This window comes from Natator depressus, chromosome 9 (genome assembly GCF_965152275.1).
Source record: "Natator depressus isolate rNatDep1 chromosome 9, rNatDep2.hap1, whole genome shotgun sequence".
Taxonomy (NCBI): domain Eukaryota; kingdom Metazoa; phylum Chordata; order Testudines; family Cheloniidae; genus Natator; species Natator depressus.
In genome coordinates this window covers 18,884,611-18,904,143 of record NC_134242.1, presented here as the reverse complement: position 1 = coordinate 18,904,143, position 19,533 = coordinate 18,884,611, and the positions used below count along the sequence as shown (strand labels likewise).

The window sequence follows — 19,533 nt, the reverse complement described above, 5'->3', positions numbered from 1 at the left end:
CTGCTTCTCACCCTCTGCTGACCTTCCCCGGGACTCTTGCCCCATCCACCCCCTCCGTCCCCTGACTGCCCCCCCACCCGATCCAACCCCTCCTGTCATTCCTGGCTGCCCCCCCCCGGGACCCCTGCCCCATCCACCCCCACCCCCGTCCCCTGACTGCCCCCGGAACCCCTGCCCCTGACTGCCCCCCGCCACCCCATCCAACCCTCCCTTCCTGACTGCCCCCCTGGGATCCCTGCCCCCATTCAACCCCCCTGTTCCCTGCCCTCTGACCGCCTCGACCCCTATCCACACCACCGCCCCCTTGTCCTTTATCCAAGACCCCCTGCTCCCTGCCCCCTTACCATGCTGCCTGGAGCACTGGTGGCTGGCGGCGCTACAGCCGCGCTGCCCACAGTACCAGGACAGGCAGCCGTGCCGCGCAGCTGGAGCCAGCCATGGCACCGCGCAGCACAGAGCACCGGGTCAGGCGGCGGCTCTGTAACTGCGCTGCCCGGCAGCAGCTCGCAGCTCTGCCGCCCAAGAGCATTGTGCTGGTGGCGCAGTGAGCTGAGGTTGCAGGGGAGGGGGAACAGCAGGGGAAGGGCCAGGGGCTAGTCTCCCAAGCCAAGATCTTAGGAGCCGGGCAGGCGAGTCCCGCGGGCTGGATGTGGCCCACGGGCTGTAATTTGCCCACCTCTGATCTAGTAGGATGCGATTAACTTCCAACCGGAACAGGTTCATGATTATTATTAGTTGTAGTGGTGGTAAATATTATAATAGGCCCAAGGGATAAACTGAATTTAAGATGGGGATGTGGTTTAAGGCCATAAAGATTTTTATTAATCTTTTTTCCAGGGAGGGGTGAGTTTTATTGTGTAGGAACAGATAGGACTTGATGAAAAAGAAGTTGGTTTAAGTTGCAGAAGAGAGGAAGTCTTAAATCATTTATTGGTGCAGGAGGCCTTTAAGATAGAGTATGATTTACATAAAGATGGATGATTTGTGACTATTAAAAGGCACGGCTATGGCAGCTTAGGGCTTGGCTACACTTGTGAGTGAGAATGCATTAAAGGAGCCCCGGGCGCACTAGCTCACTACCCATCCACACTGGCAAGGCACGTAGAGCGCTCTGACTCCGTGGCTACCGCGCTGCTAGTACTCCACTTCGGCGAGTAAAATAACGTTTGCTGAGCCCCTGTTGGAGCATCGTGGCACCAGTGTGGACGCCCTGGTCCTATAGTGCGCTCTGATCGGCCTCCAGAAGTGTCCCACAATGCCAGTGCTAGCCACTCTGGTCATCACTTTGAACTCTACTGCCCTGCCCTCAGGTGACCAATCGTCAGACCCGCCCTTTAAATTCACTGGGAATTTTGAAAATCCCCTTCCTGTTTGCTCAGCCAGGCATGGAGTGCTCTCAGTGAATCTTTCCAGGTGATCATACCTCCACGTGCCAGGCGATCCCCAGTACGGAGCAATGGTGAGGTGCTGGACCTCATCAGTGTTTAGGGGGAGGAAGCTGTCCAGTCCCAGCTGCGCTCCAGCCCTAGGAATTACAATACCTTCGGGCAGATATCAAGGGACACGATGGAAAGGGGCCATGACCGGGAGGCACTGCAGTGTAGGGTTAAAGTGAAGGAGCTGCGGAATGCCTACCACAAAGCCTGCGAGGCAAAGGGCCGCTCTGATGCTGCCCCTGCGACCTGCCGTCATTTAGAAACTGGACGTGATACTTGGGGCCAACCCCACCTCCACTACGAGTACCACCATGGACACTTCAGAGCCCAGTTCAACAAGGCAGGAGGAGGAGGAGGAGGAGGAGCAAAGCGGGAGCGAGGGTGCTGAGGCAGAGGAATACACTCCGGCATCCCTCGATGCATGCAGCCAGGAGCTGTTCTCAAGCCCGGAGGAAGGTAGCCAGTCGTGGTGGCTGGTGCTTGGGGAAGGACAAATACCAGAGGAGGTTCCTGGCAAGCGGCTTTTATTTTGGGAAGGAAGTTATTTGGTGTGGGCTCTTGGGGTGAGGAGGATTAGGGCTGCATGCATGCCTAGATGCGGAATAGGGCGTTGATGTGCTCTCTCACATCGCGTTAATCAGCCTCAGTGATCTCTTCAAAGGTCTCATCCAGAGCACGGGCAATGTGCTTGCACAGGTTTCTTGGGAGAGCCACTGTGGTCCTTGTTCCAGTAGGAATAACTTGTCCACGCCACTGTGCCATGAGGGGCAGGGGGACCATTGCTGCATACAGGCAAGCTGTATATGGGCCAGGGCGGAATCCGAATTGCAGTAGAAGACCCTCCCTTGCTTCCCTATGTAACCCTCAGCAGCGAGATATCTTCCATGATGAACCTCTGTGGAAAATGTGGGGACAGTGTTCAGTGTAGGGGCCCCCTGCCACTGTTGGCTCTCCCCAAGGCACAGAAACCCAGAGGACGGTGCAGCCGTGAAACAGTCAGTCACGCTTGACCCTGTGCTTACTCACCATTTTGGGACTCCCGTGGGTTATGTGTGCTCTCTTTGGGACAGGCAAATTATGCTATTGTGCAGACTGTGTTTGCCCTTAAGTATGGGGGAATTATTGCTCTGTCTGGTGTGAACAATGCTGCCTCTGTTAAGTGTCGCATTTTGCCTTTACAGATGCAACCTTGAGATCTCAGCTGTACGTATTATCACCGGCCAAAAGACTCCAAAGAATCAGAAAGAGGCCATGTAGAAGCAAGGAAGATATGTTGCATGAAGTAATGCAGCATTCAAGTAATGAAAATCAAAAACTGCAGGAGTGGTGGGACAGTGAAAGGAGGATCTGCCAGCAGAATGAGGAGCGCCGGCACAAAAGCGTGGTGCTCTGGCAGCAAAGCACGGATCAGCTGATAAGCATAATGGAACGCCAAGACTTGATCCAGGCGCTTGTAGCCATGCAGGCAGAACACTAATGTGCCCGACCCCCCCTGCAGCCCTGGTCCCAAAACTCTTTCCCTTGTGCCCCCATGTCACCTCCAACCCACTTTCCCCAACATCTGGGTTCTTACCACCACCAGCTGCCTCCAACACCTGTAGCTTCACCACCCAGCCCTGAAAACTACGACCCTTACCCTCTGCACTCAACTCCCATCACCATGCAGTATAGCCATCCTGAAGGCTAGGTGGGCTGGCGCCCCTCCACAGTTAGGGAAACTAATTTGTGCAAAGCCATCCACAATGTCATACATGTTACCCAGAGTCACAGTTCTTCTGAGCAGGATGCGATTAATGGCCCTGCCAACTTGCATCAATACGATTCCAGTGGTCGACTTCCCCATTCTAAACTGGTTAATGACCGATCGGTAGCTGTCTGGAGTTGCCAGCTTCCAGATTTCAATAGCCACCTGCTTCTCCGCCATCGGGCAGCTCTCAATCTCGTGTCCTTGCACCGCAGGGTGGGGGCGAGCTCCTCAGACAGTCCCATGACAGTGGCTTTTCTCATCCGAAAGTTCTGCAGCCACTGCTCGTCATTCCAGACTTGCATGACAATGTGATCCCTCCACTCAGTGCTTGTTTCCTGAGCCCAAAAGCGGTGTTCCGTGGTGGTGAGCATGACTGTGAATGCCACAAGCAAACTCGTGTCATATGTGTTACTCGAGTCGATATCATTGTCGGAGCCCTCACTGTCACTTTGGATCATAAGGAATAACTCGACTGCCAAACATGACATGCTGGCGAGTCTCATCAGCATACTCCTCAGCAGTTCAGGCTCCATCCCCGCAGACTGAAAGGGAAGACAGAGCGCGCAATACAAAAAGCACTGAAAGATGGCGCCAAATGTGGACGGAAGCACAGGGATCGCTGGGATGTGAACCGATGCATCACGGGGTGTTGGGACAGGACCCAGAATGCCCCCACTCCTCGCCCCATTCCCACAAGCCACAGTGCCAGAATAAGAAGAGGTGCTCTGTGGGATAGCTGCCCATAATGCACTGCTCCCAATACTGCTGCAAGTGCCGCAAATGTGGCCACGCCAGTGCGCTTGTTTCTGTCGGTGTGGACAGACTGCAGTGCTTTCCCTACTGCGCTCTCCGAAGGCCGGTTTAACTCAAAGCGCTCTACATCTGCAAGTGTAGCCATGCCCTTAGACAGGGTGGAAAAACGGGTAATTAAACATCCTACTTCAGTGCTTCAAGTAGGCAAACACTTTTGCTTTCCTTGCTGGAAACTGCTGCCTAGGAGTCTGGAGTGTCTTCACCTCAGATAGTCAGTACAATGCTGAAGCCCTGGACAATAGCTTTCCTGCCCGGCTGATGCATTATGTACACAGAACAGTCCCCTGCCGCCACATCAGAAGTCTTTTTCATGGTATGAGGGCAATTCCAACCACATGCAGCTTCCTGAATAGCTGTTGAGGAGGAGGAGTGGCATTCAACATGGAAAAGTAAATAAGAGGAGTACATAGTTCAGGCCATAAGTGACCTCTTTCAGAGGACAAAAATAAGTAGAGAATCCCAAAGGGTATGGAATTCAGATGGGTTCTACTTTCCAGTGATGCGGGTGGAGGTGGTTGGAGGATAAGTAATATTCATATTCAGTTATATAAATATTGATAGAACACCAGGCCTATTCTCTGTATTCTGAATGAATCTAGTTATTGGCCCATCTCTAGTGTTTTGCTTTATTTTAAAGCATCGGGTACTGGCCACTGGTGGAGACAGGATATTAGACTAAAAGATCCATTAATCTGATCTGGCATGACAATTTCTATGTTCCTAACTTGCTCACTTCTTTACTAATTCTGCTCTTATTAACTTATGGAACCCTTTTAACTGCACATTTATGTGTGGCTTCTGAAGACAGTGACTTAAATAGAGTTGACTTGTACTTCAGTTCAAAATCAGAGAACTAATAGTGCTGTCAGTATTCATTTAATAGCTTTATGCTATAAAATAAATCATGACATTCCAAATTGTAATTTACAGATAATAAGGAGGTTTATGCCTATGAATGCAGATACACTTTACTAAAAATGATTGAAAACATGATCAGATTAATACAGTATATTGCCATACAAGAACATGCTGATTATAACATACTCTCTACATTGCTAGAGCACTTACCATCTTAACAAGAAATGTACTGTAACTCCCTTCTTACTGAAAACTTCCAAAGATTAAAAAACAGTTCCCAGATTCAACAATACAAAAAGACCACAGGATTATAATATTTTCAATTTGAAACAATTATTTAGGGTTGTAATCTATCTGCACACATCACACCTATTTTTCATTCCTTCTTGTTAATAATGTTGCCATGATCATTGTAACTCCCAATATAATCTGGAAAATTCCATGGTTTATGGAGTTAATACAGTTAATACAAATTAACTGTATTAAGATAATGTTATGATTGCGTGGGCAAGAAATCAAGTGCCAAGCAATGACAAAGATGAGGTTGTATGCACAGCCTGAACTCTGCCCCCTTGTGGAAGCAGAGTTCCATGTAACTGGTGGGAGCCTGGTCCTGCTGAAAATTTTCTGTGTAGGGCTCATCATGATCCATGGAAACCTGACTCCAGTTTCAGTGGCTGTCTATCTCCAAAGTCTCCTCTTCACCATCTCCCCAAAACTCCCACTCCCTAGTCAACCCCAATTTCTGATGCCTCTTCCCCAGGAAACTCCACAGTTTGCCCACATACTAAAGAGCAAAGGAAGGGAGAAGCCACTCCTATGCTCATGGGCGGCAGGTGAACCACTGGCTCAGGGAGGCTAGCCCCCCAGGCCCGCCCCTTCCATGCCCAGAACCCCCCACTGCAGCCGCTGGCCCCCTCACCAGGCTAGTGCCCTCAGCCCCGGAGCACCTCCAGCCCCGGAGTGTCAGGAGGCCGGGCAGTGTGGCCCCAGCCCCCCTAACCCCAGAGTGCTGGGAGGCCAGGCAGCACAGTCCCAGCACCCCCACCCCTAGAACGTGGCCCCAGCCTCCCCCCATCTCAGCCCCAGAGTGCCAGGAGGCCAAGCAGCATGGCCCCAGCCCTTTCCGGCTTCAGAGCTCTGGGAGGCTGGGCAGCATGGCCCCAGCCCACTCCAGCCTTGGAGAGCTGGGAGGCTGGCCAGTGTGGCCGCAGCCCTGGAGCACTGGGTGGCTGGGCAGCACAGCCCCAGTGCTGGCCCCAGCTGGGGACATAGCACAAGAGAAGAGCCACCCACAGAGTGGGAAGCAGGACAGGACTGGGGGTGAAGTGTGGGCAGGGCCACACCTGGTTGTTTGGGGAGACTCAGACTCCCCCAGCCTCTGATACTTGCCACCCATGCCCTATGCTCCTTGCCAGGTCTACAGCTGGGGTAATGCTTGCAAGTAGAACTTAGATCTGCTCTGGAACATATCTTTTTAATAAGCTTTCTTCTTTTACAGTTGCTTCATCAGTGCTTAGGCATGTCCCTACACACTTGTCCCCAATATCTTCCTACAAGCTCTGGTCAGCCACAGCCTCCAACTTTATTTTGGATGGAGAAAAGAGATCTTCTATTGCACATCTTAGGAGGAGAGTAGCTCCCCTTCTGCACTCCTCCTAATATCCACAGGAGCTTCTTTTGTGTACATTAGGAAATGCAGTTCTTTTGCATCGTTTCCCTATGAAGGGCAATTTTTCAATGTCAAAACCCACCTCAAACTTTGGAAAGTAACCAAACTTTGATACATTTCATCTATGGGAACAAAAGGGGAACAAAGAGTACCTGTGGAATCATAAAGACCAGTCAGCCTAATTTGATACCTGGAAAGATACTGGAACAAATTATTAAACAATAAATTTGTAACCACCTTGAGGATAAAAGGGTTATACATGATAGCCAACACGGATTTGTCCAGAACAAATCATGCGAGACCAACCAAATTTATTTTTGGACAGGGTTACTGACTTTGTCGATAGGGGTGAAACTGTAAATTTGATAGATCTTGATTTTAGTCAGGCTTTTGACATGACATTCTCATAAGAAAACTAGAGAAATATGACCTAGGTGAAAATACTATAAGGTGTGTGCAAAACTGGTTTAAAGACCATACTCAAAGAGTAGTTATCAATGGTTTGTTGTCTGTCTAGGGGGGCCTGCAGGGGTCAGTCCTGGGTCCGGTACTATAAAATATTTTCATTAATGACTTGGATAATGGAATGGAGAGTATTCTTATAAAATGTTTGAATGACACCAAGCTGGGTGGGGTTGCCAGCACTTTGGAGTACAGGATTAGAATGTAAACCAACCTTGAGAAATTGGAGAATTAGTTTGAATTCAACAAAATGACATTCAGTGAAGACAAGTGCAAAGTACAGCACTATGCTTAGGAAGAAAAAATCAAATGCACAACTACAAAATGGGGAATAACTGACTAGTCAGAAAAAGATATGGGGGGTGTAGTGAATCAGAGGTTCAATATGAGTCAACAATGTGATGCACTGCCAAAAAAGGCTAAATCATTCTGGGGTGTATTAATAGCAGTGTTGTAGGTAAGACATGGTAGGTAATTGTCCCATTCTATTCAACACTGGTGAGGCATCAGCTGGGGTACTGTGTCCAGTTCTGGGCGCCACACTTTAAGAAAGATGTGGACTAACTGGAGAGAGTCCAGAGGACAGCAACAAAAATAAGAAAAGGTTTTACAACCTGACCTATGAGGAAAGGTTAAAAAAACTGGGCATATTTAGTTTTGAGAAGAAGATTGAGGGGAGACTTAGTAACAGTCTTCATATATGTGTTATAAAGAGGAAGATGATCAATTGTTCTCCATGCCCACTTTAAATAGAAAAAAAACTCATGGCCTTTATCTGCAGCAAGGGAGATTTAGGTTACATATTAGGAAAAACTTTCTAACTATAAGGATATTTAAGCATGGAATAGGTGTCCAAAGGAGGTTGTGGAATCCCCATCACTGGAGGTTTTTAAGAACAGGTTAGACAAACACATGTCAGGGATGGTCTAGGTGTACTTGGTTCTACCTTAGCACAGAGGGCTGACTAAATGTCTTCTTGAGGTCCCTTCCAGCCCTACATTTTCTATGATTTGGGGGAGGGATAGCACAGTGGTTTGAGCATTGGCCTGCTAAATCCAGGGTTATGAGTTCAATCCTTGAAGGGGCCATTTAGGAATCTGGGGCAAAAGTTGGGGCTTGGAATGACTAAATGTTTTCTTGAGGTCCCTTCCAGCCCTACATTTTCTATGACTTGGGGGAGGGATAGCTCAGTGGTTTGAGCATTGGCCTGCTAAATCCAGGGTTATGAATTCAATCCCTGAAGGGGCCATTTAGGAATCTGGGGCAAAAGTTGGGGCTTGGTCCTACTTTGAGCAGGGGGTTGGACTAGATGCTTCCAACCCTGATATTCTATTTTCCATTACATCTTTTTGTCTAAGAAAATGCCCTGAAACCATGCAGAGCTTCTCTGGATTCTGACTGTGGCACAGCATCCTGTCATTCATAGGCACTCATATGTTTCATGATGATAAGTCCTTAAAAAACATGAGGCAGCCAAACTTATTTCCTGGTCTCCACAACACTACATTGATGACAGGGAAACTGTTCCCCTGATTTGATCTCCATCTTGAGTTGCATGACTGGAGCCAAGTAATTCAGGTATCCCATCCAACTTAGTAGGATCAGTTTCAGACAAAAATAGAGCCAAAATCTCATCAACATGTTGTATCCACCTCACACAATGTATGCGAACAACAGGGCAAAGCTAGATTGTATTAAAGTCACATTTCCATACTTCATATACAGGGTACACATACAGGCCCTATTCGATCTTTGAACATATACATGCTCCCACTGAAGTCTGTGGGCTTGATTTTAATCTCAGTCTCACTGGAGTAATAGCAGAATAGCTACATTGAAGTCACAGGAGCTAGACTAGAATTACATCAGTGTAACTGAGATCAGAATCTGGCCCTTTGGACATTATTTATCCATTAACTGGTAGCAAAATTTGCCCCTCAGAGTTCATGCATCATAAAACATGGCAGATTTGGCTTACAGAGGGAACTTTTAGAAATCTATACAATTTTAACAGGGGTTGTTCATTGATAATTTCTGTATATTCCATGCTCATATATAGTAGTCCTAGCCAAAGAATTCCTTTTTGCAACAAATTTTGAGGTTTCAGAATTGGTTTTCATTCTACTTAAAACCAAACAGGACACCTTTCAGAATTTTTGGAGAGGAAGAACTATACCCCAGAATAGCCAATACCCCACGGTTAGGCCAATGCATGGGATGTGGGAGGTCAAGGTTTAAGTTCCTGGTCTTCCTGATTCAGGGCAGGAACTTGAATCTAAATCTCCCACATCTCAAGGGAGAGCTCTAACCACACTCTCTCTCTGTGATTTTGATCAGATATTCCATCCTGGACTTGAGAAACCTTCCCAATAAAAGTTGCACCAAAACATCCAGGTTTCTGCAAAAAGTTTTGGTTGTGATGAATCAGCATTAAAAAAAAAAGTTTTCGCAAAAATTCCCAACCAGTTTTAATATTAACAACTTCTTTAGTAGAACAAAATTAACTTAGTTAAAATGGAAATTGTGACATCCTTGTACACAGAGCTTTATTAATCATAATAAATATATTTCCATTACCTTATTTTTCTCAGTAATATGACTGATACTATTTGAGAACACAATATAAGCATTCATTACATTTTTATTGGTATCTCCTCAGCATTACTTTTATGGATGATTTATCAATCGCACACACAATTAGATACAGCTTAATCTAAGATGTGATGAATAGGGTTTGGTCATCATTTTGCAACAACTCATTACATTTTTTTACTAGCATTCAAGAAATGAATTCTCCAAGACCTGTAAATTAGTGCACTTAATTTCAGTGAAAGAGCTTCAGTTGGCTTTCTGCTTTGCCCCTTTACCAATCCCCAACACAAATGTGCTGTTGGATGCTGAAATGCTCGAGAGGAAAGTTTTCTATGCTCAATTCTACAAATTTCTCAGGGGAAGATACAGCTGAAAATGGCTTAGAAGTGTTTAGTTATCCTTTAACTTAAGAACATAAGAACAGCCATACTGGGTCAGACCAATGGTCCATCTACCCCAGCATCCTGTCTTCTGACAGTGACCAATGCCAGGTGCCTCAGAGGAAATGAACAGAACAGGTAATCATCAAGTGATCTACCCCTGGGGCCCATTGCCAGCTTCTGGCAAACAGAGGCTCGGGACTCTTCAGAGCATGGTTTTGCATCCCTGCCCATCCTGGCTAATAGCCATCGATGGACCTATCCTCCAAGAACTTATCTAGTTCTTTTTTGAACCCTGTTGCTGTCTTGGCCTTCACAACATCCTCTTGCAGAAAGTTCCACAGGTTAACTGTGTATTGCATGAATAAATACTTCCTTTTGTTTGTTGTAAACCCAATGCCTATTAATTTTATTTGGTGACCCCTAGTTCTTGTGTTATGAAAAGGAGTAAATAACACTTCATTATTTACTTTTCTCCACACCAGTCATAATTTTATAGACCTCTATCATATCCTCCCCTTAATCATCTCTTTCCCAAGCTGGTAAGTCCCATTCTTATTAATCTCTCCTCATATGGAAGCTTTTTACTCATATGCTTTCAGCACTGGTAGTAGCACATAGTAAAATACATTTTCATAGCTTATACACACAGCTATTTGGATTTGTGTATGTGTTTACATGTGTATGGAATAAAATAGTAAGGAGAAACTTTTCCCTTCATATGCTGAACATGGGCAGAATATACAAGCATTTCTCTTTTAATAGGCTCATATGCTGAAACACTGCCCAATTCCTTATCTCTTCATCTATGCCCTGAATCAGTCACTGTCACATTTCTTACCATTCTATGAAACTGGGTGGGTAATTATTCAAGGCTTCTGTGGTGCTATAATAATAATAACAGTGACCATGCTAGCACTAGGTTCCAATTTGACCCCAATCTTTAAACAGTTTCTTTAAGGGAGGAGAAGGTGAGTGTGAATTTCTATTTTATGTCTAGTTTTCATGATTTACTCAACACCAGGCTGTTGTTCAGTGGGTCCTATTCTGCTGTATGGTATCATGACAATGGGAAGCAAGAATGACTTCTGTCTCTTACATTCCCTATAGTTGATTTTACAAAGGCTGTAAGAACTATGAAAGTAGCTAGGAGCAATAGTAAGGTTTGCTCTGTTTAGGTTCAGCAGTGAGTAAGGGTTGATAAACAAATACTTCACCCCAGGGGCAAGTTGTGGGAAGAAACTGACTCAGTGTCACAAAAGTGATTGTGTGGCTCTTGAATTAATATAGCTTATTTCCCATCTCAAGTAAGGTCCCACTCTCTTCCATCCCACCATTTCAGAAAGAGGGACTGCCCTTCAGACAAGATGCAGGTAGGATGAGCAAAAGGATGAGGGATCTTTCACCCCTGCTCAGCCAATCTAGCCTACTGATTTCAGTGGGAATATTAATAGAATAGTGAATTACTTAGTGAGAGTAAGGACAGCAGACTCTGACTCTTTAGAAATAAACAGACACAAAGAGCCAGACTTTAACAACCGGTCATTCTGGGGGAGTAGTTCAATTAATTTCAGTGTAGTCAGAGACTACTCGATGAGAGTCGTGCAGTTTGAGGAAGGAATTAAGGACCTTGGGATTGGGACCCCCAGCGATACCTCTTAACACTCAGTATGCTAATGATTAAGTTGCATTGCTGAGAGTTAACCATGCTGAGAGTTGAGCAAACTAGCCAAATAAAATATCTTTAATATCTTGACTAGGCTTTTGGGCAAGATGGATGAACAGTACATTTTATGGTCTGGAAGAGGTGGTTTTGCTGTTCTCTCTCTCTTCTATTTGGACAGAAGGGCACTCTTAATTAGCTGGAGAGCTGAAGAGGAGCACCAGGCATGTTTATGGTGTTCCAGCCCTTCAAAATGTAACTAGCTGTGTGGCGCACTAGATCATTTCAGAGAGTGGCAGGAAGTATTTGTTGCATTAGTCAGGCACATGTATCCAGATGTCTCACATAATTTCTAAAGGCCATGATGCATGATATTTATACCTATTTTCACTTTCTAGTCACAACATAACAACTGCTAGGCTAATAACAATTCAGGGCTGTGGTTTGATTCCCAGAGAGACTACAAACCTGTGACAGCTCACATTTGCGGCATGCATATGGTATAACACTTACAAGGGTTTTTTCTTAGACTGGAGGATGACACTGGGAGCTAAATGGATATTCACCTGCTGGATCTTATTGAAAGGAGTTGCAGATTTGGTGTTAAACCTTGGTTCAATCTCCCCAAACCCTGCTGAAACAATTTGGCCTATCTTCTGTTTTCCTCAAACCCAGATATCAGGTTCACACTATTTCTTGTCAAGTAGGCACTGGGGAGTACCACAAATTTGATAGCTCAAACCCTCTCAGCTTGAGGAGCAATACTATTCAGTGTCAGAAAAAAATAGTTCTGGAAACTCTGCTTCATGGCAGCATAGACAGATGCTGAAGAATACTTCAAATGCTTGGAAAAATAAACACAAAATATCCCCAGAAGCTCTAATTATTGTGTAAACTTTTCATTCAAGAAGAGGGGTCTGCACAAATGTGAAAGGCTTTCACTGCATGAATAAATAGATTACATTTGATGCCAATATCACTACCAATTGGGGCCACCTATGTGTGATTCAGTATAATGAGTTGACTCTCCAGATTTTTTAAATTCAGACAGCTATTCAGCACATTTTCCCAAGTCAACTAATCATTTACCTTCTAATAAAATGATCTGATGGACTCACTGGGTAAATACTTTCTACTGTGCCAAAATATTTTATACTAAAATGCCCTCTTCCATTTCGCTGTTTTTTCAGTAACTCTGAGAGAAAAGACAAGATGACAGAAGCATTTTGCTACTCGGTCTATTATCCAAAGTTTGTGAATGTGCCATTTAGAATAACAAGACTGTGGGAAGCACCACTCCTGAATGAATAAAATGGTAATGTGACACACTATCACTTCACAAATACATAGACTACCTTTAATGTCAATATCATTACCAACTGGGGCTACCAGTGAGTTGGCATAATGAGTGTATTCTCCAGATTTTTAGAATTAACACACTTCTTCAGAATATTCCTCCACATCAGCTAACCAAATGATCTGATGGACTCCCTGTGAAAATGCATCATATTTAAAATTTTATTCAAAAATGGTCTCTTTGGGGCTTTGATTCTCACAAGGCTAAAATAAAAGACACGATGAAGTGAAGCTGTAGCTCATGAAAGCTTATGCTCAAATAAATTGGTTAGTCTCTAAGGTGCCACAAGTCCTCCTTTTCTTTTTGCGAATACAGACTAACATGGCTGCTACTGTGATAACAGAAGTATTTCACTATTCTGTCTCTTATCCAAAGATTATGTGTGGTGCCATTTACAATAGCGAGACTAAAGTAAGTACCCATTTGAAAAGTGGTAACTACATTGGTGTCATCATCACCATGTGGAATATTTAGTGTGGATGGGAAAAGATGCAGTAATATTATTCTTAAAAATCCAGTTCCCTTGCACTCTTTCCCACCTCAGCCACCTTTCAAACAACAAGCCACAATCTGACCCCAGGTTCCTATACATGTATAATGCAGGCAGTTTTTAAAGGTATTAATGTACTTGTTGAATCTAATTTAATTTGATCTTTGTAAGAAGGGATTTCTGAAATTCTGCATTGTTCCTTAAGCAGAAGATGACACAAAACCACCAACCCTCTTAGGTCTTGATTCTGCAACCTTTACATTGAGTCTGACATAGGTGAGTATTCACATTGAACTGAGTAGAAAAAACATGTGAATACTATTTAACTTGAGTAAGGATTGCAGAATGAGGCTCTCGGTTACTTTCTATATTAAAAAGGTATTTATGGAAAGTTTGGCTTTTATTGCTGTACTCAGTCTTCTCCCCTCCCCCATCCCCAAACAAAATAGAGATTGTAATCTAATGACCAGGAAGTGGCTCCATTGCCCTGTCGTAAGAAAACTGCAGTATAACTGAAAGAGGAATATCAAAAGCAAACATTATTTCTTCTGCTGATCCCTGGAGAAATCTGTGTGATCCAACTGGCTCTCATTTTAACTCCCAGAAACTGGAGAAGGACCTGACAGCTAGGCTTTCTATCACTTATACATGCTAAATAAGGCTCAGGATATTCCTTCCAGATTCTTACTTGATGACAACAGTGGTGTGTACAAACATCTGAAGCCATAAATTATTGTGGTATGCAGCATTCCACAGAAGTAACATTCTGCTCCTTCTGTTTTTGTCTGATTCTGTTCTACTCTAGAAAAGACTTAAGAAGTGCAACAAGCCACAAAAGTTGAGATGGTTCTTGTGGGTGAATTGCGTGGGCCTCATTTGTCAAATTTTCTCACACATTAAATGTCCTCAAGACTGGTCTTCAAAATATTGGGACTAAAACAAATAAATAATATATAGGGAAGTCAGCGTGTGCTGCCAAGTGCAAAACCCCCTTAATGGACAATTAATCACTTAAACACCTTGAATCTCAGGGGTTATTTTGAATTAAACCAAACTCTGCTTTTTTTTTTTTTTTTAAGGTTTGTACTGGTTTAGAAAAAGTAGAGTGACCAGATGTCCTGATTTTATAGGGACAGTCACGATATTTGGGGCTTTGTCTTATATAGGCTCTTATCACACCCCCCAACCCCTGTCCCAATTTTTCACACTTGCTGTCTGGTCACCCTATGAAAAAGAGTCCTTCCTCCCAATATGCTCCAGGCCCTCTTAGTTCTCAGCTGGCAGAACCTTTCTCTTCATGACCTCCTAACACATTCTCATACCTCCCAATGCCTCTGTGCAACCCCTTACCACAGGCCCCTAACTCAGGGTCACTTTGGAGTGTCTTGGATAAGAAAGGCCTAGCATTGTGGAGAAGTAAGGAAAAGCAAGATTGGCAGGAATGAATGAAATAATAATAATTTAAAAAAATAGATGGGACATTTGAGGGTGTGGGGAGAGACAACTTCAGTTTAGGTCAGCTTTAAGTAAACATTTGAACTTTGGGGTATTTATGCAAATTGAATTTCCAAACATTTTGAGGTTCGCTCACCGCTCTTTTAACAGACACTGTTATTAATTCACAGTTATGCTGAGGTGCTCCAATGTAAAGGACAGTTAACACAGGCTGTCTAACACATATAAAAATAATCACATGTGTATCTCAGACTGTATTTGTGAATATCTGCAAATAAAGAAGCAGACAATTTTTCATTCTGTATTGTCTTCCTCCGTCTTAATCTAAATGGAGCTCATACTGTTGTTTGAGATGGCATTTGAGGCCTGATCCAATTCCCGATAAAGTCAAGGAGTATCTTAGAAGCTGATCTCAATCAGACTGCCCTTAACTTCATTGTGTTTTGGAGCAGGCCCTTAATGCATAAATGTATAGAGCTGTATAGAAAACTCTCTTCTTCACTTGCAGATAGAATTTACAGTACTGGCATAACAACTTCTTTGTGGGTCTAGTCTCCACTTGCTGTATGCATATATGTATGCTGTATGCTCTAGTCACATTTATGAAATGTGTGGCCATCAATGAGCCTTTGTGGTTTGTCGACCTGAAAGCTCTTTCAATGTGGTGCCAATTAAAGCTTTCAAGGACTACCTTTCAAACTTACTCTTCACACTCTTAGTTGCCATTAGAAATAAGATTAAACTATAAATCAGGATTACTTTGTAGCGGTCAAAGGGGGAGAAAAAAGTGTTAACTACTGTAGAAGTACTAAGAGTCTTTTAAATCCCCAGTGGCTTTGGTAAAATGTATTGGTGCCATTGGAATGTGAGAGAAGAGTAATACGGTACTCATATGCATATAATTACTGTATTTGGCTCTCTGCTTCTCCACCATTAGTGGAGTACACTCCCAGTCACTCACAGACTGTCAGATAAATGGTTTCAGTGCTTTCCTGATCTCCAAGGATCAAACTTTCAAAAACAGCCTCTGTGCAGCAAATATGGCAGGATGTGATATCTGATATTTGGTTTTATACTAATACCCTAATTATTATTTCTTCCTCGACTGGATACTCCATTCACAACTGAGTAAAATGGCTGAAATTTGTTGGTCCCCTGTGGCCTTGTCTACACGAGCATTTTTCTTGACATTTACCACTTTTGAAGTTCCACCAGTGCTAGGAATAGTGGGAGTGTGAGTGTGGCCCACCAGTGTCTAAATGCTGTCTTATCTAGACCTACTCTGAGCAGGGTTAGATATGCAGGATGACCAGTGGCAGGTTTACCCTAGAACTTCTACCTTTACTCCCACATATGGAGTTGCACTGGTGGTAATGCGACAATGGGAAATTTCAAGAAAAAATGCTTGTGTACTCATAGCCCAGGAAAGCAGAGCTGAGTAAAATGCTGGAACAAGCCACTTCAACCGGAGTAAAGTGATATCTAAGTCTTTCATGATCTCAAGGCTAAACCCATTGTGGAGCAATGAAGTAAGATGTCCACAAGAAGGCAGAATACAAACATCCCCTTAGGAATTTAAATTACATCTGGCACCATAAAATACATTAGATTTGAAAAGCTGAAGGGAAATCTTACCAGAGAAAGCAAGGGGGGAGGGGCAAGTTTGTGAGGACTAACAGAGGGAATGTGACATGAAGTGATGGTTTCCTTTTCCCACAGTCCAGATGCTATGAGAGCTTAGAAAAGAATGGGTTGTTATCATCTGTATAGATCTTTAGCTTTCTTTTGTAATGACAGCAGAAATGATATGCTATGAATCTATTAATTTCTGTATAATCCATGTAATGTTCTAATGTTTTCTATCATGTTTTGGCCTTGTAGAAATATCATGTTATATCCACAATAACCTTTGAAGTACTGGGATTCCAGGAAGTTCATCCTTAGGCTGCCACCTTACCAAATCAGATCCATCACAGAGAGATTTGTTAGACTCTGGTAATCGAGACAACGATCAGAGTATTTGTCTCGCAGCCTCAGCCCCAAAAGGATCTCTTTGTTGTAAACTGGAGACAACAGACCTTGGAATTTTGAACTGCTGTGGTGTAACCATAGACAGTCTTTAAATGGTTCAGGCTTTCTCCTAGGGGCAAATGCTGAACAAACATGAGGGCTGAAGCATCTGGGAGAGAAGACTAACAGCTTCTAATTTTATGCCTACGCTAAAATACAGTTTTGTGAGTTCAATCAACTGTGAGCATGAAATGACTGAATTTAGACATCAAACTTCCAGATTTGTGAGCCCAAAAAACAACTGCTCCCACAAATCATGCAGCTAGATTGCTAACTGCTACCATTTTCACCCTTAATTGACTGCACCTGTGGCTGATGGGAACAAAACTGCAGGCACAGAATTAGACACCAGATTGAGGCCCCTGTGACAATTTGGCCTTAGATTCATAGCTATCTCTCTATCATTCCTCATTGCCACTTCTCTGACACAGATTACTCTCCATGGAAACCATTCTTTTGTGTTTGTGAGTGAATTGAAATGTGCAGGTTTCTGTTCCTCATGTTTCTCATCAGGATTTCAGTTAAAAATGCTAGGATTATCCAGAAAAATAATGGTTTGCAAAAAATTTCCTCTGCAGTTTCAGTCTCTTATGAGCTAAACTCACATGGCATTGTCCAGTCATACAAAAATGGAAAGCAGAACATTTTTGAACTTAAGCTGTGTCTATGGCAGAAGACCAGGGTCTATAAAATTAGGATTTTACCCTTGATTAACACTGATTACAGGTAGATGTTCACACTAAAGAGCAACACAATTTGGTTCTTCTCTAAAAATGCTGTTGTAGAAAGTTATGGTCTAATGAAACTAAGTACTAATGTTGGACCCATGCTTTCCGCTCCCTGGTACATCTCCAAAAGTGTATGTGAAAAACTTAAGTGTGCACCATCTTAGACATGCACAGATCTTAACGTGGTCACAATTTGCACATATACATAAATATATATTTATGCAATTCCCATCCTTCACAAATGCAAAGAGAAGTCAATCATGTGAAAAAGTGTGTCCCTCTGCCCCGGGGCGTCCTTTACTTTGGGGCAAGTGGGGCAGTCACTCCCACCAACTTGATTCCCCCTTTGACTTTTCATGGGTCTATACTTTTTCCACATAGGCAAGATTAGTTGTGATGAATCCTGATGTCTTCCAAAGTGGTTCAGCATATTTACTATCTACTATCTACCTGTAAGTTTTATATAGCTCCCCTCATTTTGGTATCTGAACACCTGACAAACACTATTTTTTATGACAGGTTTCAGAGTAACAGCCGTGTTAGTCTATATTCGCAAAAAGAAAAGGAGTACTTGTGGCACCTTAGAGACTAACCAATTTATTTGAGCATAAGCTCAGGAAATGTAGCTCACGAAATGTAGCTCACGAAAGCTTATGCTCAAATAAATTGGTTAGTCTCTAAGGTGCCACAAGTACTCCTTTTCTTTTTACTATTTTTTATAATCTTAGAGATGGGGAACAGAGGCACAGAGAGACAAAGTGATGTGCACAAGGTCACACAAAGATCCCACAGCATAATCAAGAATGCAACCTACATCTCCTGAGTCTCAGTCCAATGCTTTAATCACAAGACCATCTTTGGCCTGTCTTCATTAGGGAGAGACTCTTTACTTACTGCAATGGGTTGTACATTTTGTTAGATGGGACCATCATATACACAGCACTGAGTGGCACAATTCAAGACAAATCGTTATATTGTATTTTTAGTTGCTAGTCTGTTACTTCATTTGATTGTTCACTATGATGTTTACACAGTTTTTAAATGAAGCTCTGATTTGCCATTTGGAAGTGTGCAAACTTTTTCAGCAGTGATTTGACCCATCTCTTGTCAAGAACAAACTTCTATTTTCTGAGTCTGATTTTCTGTACATATGGGAAAAAATGTGTACCTTTTATTTATGTTGGAGATGATATTAAGCTAGTCTAAACATTTTGTAACCCTGCCCCATTTGAAATAAAATGACTAAACCAAATATTCCTGTTTTCAGTTTTGAAATTCTATGACAGCTTGTCAGTTTGCAAGCCAGAACCTCAGATGACTGCCAAACGTGTGTCTCCAGTTATTGGCTTCATGCATGATGTACTAGAGCCGAACGTACCAAATAGGTAAACAGTGGTTCCCATTACTGCTTTTTAATATAACAATATGTGTGGACATCAGTACTGATGTTGAATGATGCTGAGTCATTTAAAAGACTCCTGAATAAAGTGGAACCAACTGTTTATAATAAACAATGTTATTTGTTAGGCGTAGTCCATAGTTTTGTTTATGAACTATCTGTGAAGAAAGCATGATTTCCACAGATTTGTTCGTGGCTCTAAAATGGGTCACATGGAAAAAGAGACTGTATTATGGATGTTCCATAGCAAGGATGTGGTAGGGTGATCAGACAGCAAATGTTAAAGATCGGGATGGGGGTGGGGGGTAATAGGAGTCTATATAAGAAAAAGACCCCAAAATTGGACTATCTCTATAAAATCGGGTCATCTGGTCACCCTAGGATATGGAGAGGAAAGGGTAGGAATAAATT

General features: G+C 43.3%; 1 protein-coding gene across 2 annotated transcripts in view; it reads right to left on the bottom strand.

Annotated features, from left to right (window-relative positions):
- The window catches only part of BCHE (butyrylcholinesterase), a 48,531-nt gene that overhangs the window by 13,174 nt on the left and 15,824 nt on the right, over window positions 1-19,533 (bottom strand). The gene's annotated exons all lie outside the window — the stretch shown is intronic.